Genomic DNA, 4974 nt, shown 5'->3' with positions numbered 1-4974 from the left:
TGTGTAGAAAGCCTATTTAAAATTGGCATCATAACTTTATTATCTACTCTGTCATTTTAGAAGGCTGAATTGACCCGTTAACTGAACCCACTCCCTTAAACATCCAACTTCAGTGCAACAGAGGGCGCTACAGTGTGTGCCATTCAAATACACTTAGTAGATACAAATACTATATATTATGTGAATTGTGTATATAGTGTATGCTATTTTTGCATTTCATGTTATGTCATTCTTCTGTGTATCGTACATTGTTAATTGGTCAGATGAAGAAAATAGGCCTATATGTAGCCTATTTATTTATTTAGAATTTGAATTCAAACAAAAAGTTAGTATGTTGCATGTACATATCTTTCAAGTCCACAGATATGTTGACCAGTGTTTACAAAGTATAAAGTCGTATTTAAAAGTTCATATTGTATATCTTGTCTCGAAGGCATGTCAAGTGCACTTCTGCATCGTTTAACTGATTCCGGAACGGTGTTACACAAAATTCTGTGACCGTAGTAGGCTCTGTTGTCATTGTTTAGCTTTAGCTTGATCACACAGGCGAGTTGGGTACGCAGACAGTGTCTGTCACTGCGTGCTGCGCGACAACGCGCCCGTGCACTTTATATGAGTGTGCCCTGGAAGGGAAGACAGGTGACATGCTGTAGTAAAAACTAGAATGCAGATTGAACTGTACAAAACAAGTTTATTTACATCAAGAAACATGGTTATTAGACAAACTTTCTGAGTGCTGTTGCGTGTTGATGTTTTTTAAACATCTTTTTTGAAACCGTACAGTTGCAGAAGAACCATGGTTACTACACTTTCACTATAATTAAACCATGGTTAATTTTCGTAAGGGACTGACAATGCAAACAAGTGTTTATTGACAGATATGAGCAAATGACTGGTAATGGCAGGTAAGAATCATTTCAATATTGCAGAGAATGGAAATAAGAATGTTAATCAGACTTTCCTTGTTCGCAGATGCAGGAGATCTTGGACGGAGGAGCTGAAGGGGAGTGATCACACACCACGTCGAGCAGGTAAGTATCCAGGTAATGTTTTCAAACAATACAGGTCACACGAGGAAGGGAAGACACACTGAAGGGGATTGCTGGAGACAAACGCTGGAGATAATTGCTGAGGTACAAGGTAGCAGTCCACTTCGAATGAATGAGATCAGACAAATAGGAGAGATGAGGTGTGCGCTTAAATAGAGGTGCTGATGATGAACGGGACAAGTAGTAGGTGTGAGTGATCAGGAAATTAGGTCACCATGCAGGCTGCGCGTGAGTGAGGGAGAACACAGAACCTGGCCGATCCTTGACAGTACTCCCCCCTCCTGGAGGGCGCAACCTCATGCCAGAGTCCGTCCCTGGGAGGAGGATGGTTACCCTGGTTTTGGGAGAGTGACAGGTAGAATGCAGGTGACCAAGTAGGGTGGTGTTGGCAGGATGGGAGTCCTCCAGGCCGGTATCGGTGACACTGGAGACCAGGGAGGTGCCGGCAGCACTGGAGACCAGGGTGGCACTGGTGGTAGTTGGCAACCAGTATATAAAGATAAAGCCTCGCATTAATGAACAGGCTTACCTGGGCTTAAACCTAGGGCTCCGGGCTGAGGGGGGCCCCTGGTGAAGCCGGAAAATATTGTAACCACATTTTATAAGGTGTTGACTGTTCCTTTAAAATGGCACTTTATCACTTTGCTTTGAATGCACGTGCGGGCGTTGCATGTCCTGCGTGAGAAGGGTGAGTCAAACGCTCACAGATATCAAAGAGAAAAGAGAAAAATTTCCCAAAAATAAAGTATAAATTCAGTCAAATTGTTTGAAATAAATAATAAATAACATTGCATATTCTTCATTGTATCACTTAAATATAGTTAAAGAGAGATGTGGCTCTCTGATGGTGTACATTTACCTTCACTAACTTACCTTCCTAGTCTGTTCTTTATTCAATGTTAGTTCATAATGCATTTAACCAACATTAACGTATGATTTAATGCTACACGTTTTATATGTAGATATCTCTGTAAAATATGTCAGACTGTGTGCATATGTGTGGTATATTTATATAAAATATATTTAAATATAAAATATATAAAATATTTTGTATATTTTATATGACAGACCTAGGTTTGGATGTTTTGTTAATGGCATTCATTACTGCAAAATAAAAGGCTGACAACTTGCGTGAATGTAGGCTTTAGTTCTGGTGGATGAAGGGCCCCTCAAGAGGTAAAGACCAGGGGCCCCTTACAGTCTTAAAGGGGACATCAGATGCCCATTTTCCACAAGCTGGTATGATTCTTTAGGGTCTTCATGAAAAGTATATAACATACTTAGGTTAAAATTTGTCAATGGTAGTGTAAAACAACACCCTTTTTACCTTGTCAAAAACAGCTCTGTTCACAGAGACCCGTTTTGGTGCATGTCCCTTTAAATGCTAATGAGCTCTGCTCACCCTGCCCCTCTCTTCCAAGTTGGGAGACGAGCAATTCTCTTTGAGACTGGAAACTTTAGTCGCGTTCGTCGTGGAACTTGATAACTAGCACATTATTAGTAAAGGGGATTTGCAAAGATTCATAAAAAACGTATACTCACTTCTTCTTTAGGTGAAGCTGGATCACAAATTATTTGCACGAACATAAACGCATTTAGGTAGATCGGGGGCGCATTCCATTCAAAAACAAAAGTAATCCACTGCGTCTTCAGCAGCTCAGATGTCGGGAGTAAATGATGACTGCTATGTTCATTATTACATCCAACAACAGAACACCTCAATCACTTAGGAGTCATTCTTGTCTACATCTGCTCCGGCGTCGAAACAATGGCAGAATGTTGACAACTCACTCAGGGCGGGTTTGTGCTAAAACACCAGTGTCTGTCAACAGACGTTCATCCTTGGCCTGTGTGACGTCACTCTGCCAAGAATCTGTGAATGGCTTGATCTGAAACAGTGCTCATGATTTTTGTGGATTTAAAAAAAAAAAGCGGGTGGATTTTTATCATTATAGGGTGGTTGTGTACACACACTTCTAACACACATTTAGGTTCAAACACCATGTAAAAGTTAATTTTGCATCTGATGTGCCCTTTATTGTGGCCCTGTCCATGGATGTGACAAGTGGGCTAAGTACATAGGGAACACTGGAGCTAGGAATGGCCTTCTTGGCTGTGACGAGGGAGTAGGAGAAACTGGAGTTAGGAACGGCATCCTTGGCCATGACGGAGTAGAAGATGCACACTGAAGTCAGGAATGGCCACCGCGCCGTGACGAAGGAGTAGGAGACGCTATACATTGGGAACACTAGAGCTAGGAGCAGCCATCTTGCTGGAGTCAGGAACGGCCTGCGCAGTCGTGACGAAGGAGTAGGAGACACTGGAGTCAGGAACGGCCTTCTTGGCCGAGACAAAGGAGTGGGAGACCCTGGAGTCAGGAACAGGCTCCTTGGCCATGATGAAGGAGTAGGAAACGCTGGAGTCAGGAACAACTACCTCGGCCAACATTGGGAACACTAGAGCTAGGAGCAGCCATCTTGCTGGAGTCAGGAACGGCCTGCGCAGTCGTGACGAAGGAGTAGGAGACACTGGAGTCAGGAACGGCCTTCTTGGCCCCCCAACACTCATCAGAGACAGAGCTGATGGTATTTCTGGCTCAGTGATTGCTGGATCCGACTGCTCTGCAAACACCAAGCTGAGCTCTGGGGCGAGCTCCTGTCTGAGCTCTGGGGTGTGAGCGGGCTCCTGTCTGAGCTCTGGGGTGTGAGCGGGCTCCTGTCTGAGCTCTAGGGTGTGAGTGGGCTCCTGTCTGAGCTCTGGGGTGTGCTCGAGGATTTCACTCTCTGGAGCGGACTCGGGTTGTGGCAGATCAGTGGGTGTTGCTGCAATTGAATATCTACTTAAGAGATGGCTTAACACCATTTTTTTTTTTTTGTTTGTGAAAAGAACCAAAGACTTAAACTACTTCAGTCTGTGTGCATTGAATTTATTTAATACACGAGTTTCACAATTTGAGTTGAATTACTGAAATAAATGAACTTTTCCACGACATTCTAATTTATTGAGATGCACCTGTAAATGTATTTGTAGTATAGCACGAAATAAATGTATTTCAAATACATTTTTGTATATTTATTTTTTCTCTAGGGAAGGCATCTGTAAAGGCTTTTCAATAGACCATTTGGCCAAATTGTTAACTGGCTGGGAATACTATTTCAGTCAAATTAACCACATTCAATTAACTAATTTGATGTAAGGGCTTTTTATGGGATATTTCATTTTATCACAATGGATTGTTATTTCTTTTAAACTCATTAATGTAATGTTTTGTTCATATTGTCAGCAGATGCGACCATGTTTTTATACACAAGTTGAATAAAACATTGGTGCCAAAAAGGCGCAAGTGTGTATAAATGTTTATTATAAAAGACTGAAATCAGTACACAAAATCAGATCAAATTGTTTTGGCCGTCCTGTAAAGTTGGTGAAATGTCACTTATGCCCTTCTGGTTCTCATCCCTCGAATTATAATTCAAGTTGTTTCTTCTTGTTCCAAAAATTTTTTTGTAAATTCAGAACAGGTTTTAATATGAAGGTTTTTGGCGTATCAAGATTTGTTTGTGAAAACATTAGTATGCAGATTTCACACACAAATTTGTGTGCACACATGCTTAGTGAATGAGACCCAATGTTTTGAATTCAAAAACTGACTGTCTCTGACATTGGCCTGCTGGAATTTTGGACCACTCTTCTATGCAAAATTCTTGATATGATGCAATAGTCATAGTTGAATCAATGAATGTGAGCTGTCCAGTCCCTAAAAGTTGCAAAGCAACCCCAAACCATAACATTTCCACCACCGTGATTCATAGTTGGTATGAGGTTCTTCTTCTGAAAAGCTGTCTTTCATTGTCTGTGACCAAAAAAAACCATTTACATTTACATTTAGTCATTTAGTCATTTAGCAGACGCTTTTATCCAAAGC

Source organism: Sinocyclocheilus anshuiensis, unplaced genomic scaffold (genome assembly GCF_001515605.1).
Source record: "Sinocyclocheilus anshuiensis isolate Anshui unplaced genomic scaffold, SAMN03320099.WGS_v1.1 scaffold461, whole genome shotgun sequence".
Classification (NCBI taxonomy): domain Eukaryota; kingdom Metazoa; phylum Chordata; class Actinopteri; order Cypriniformes; family Cyprinidae; genus Sinocyclocheilus; species Sinocyclocheilus anshuiensis.
This window is presented reverse-complemented; position numbering follows the sequence as displayed.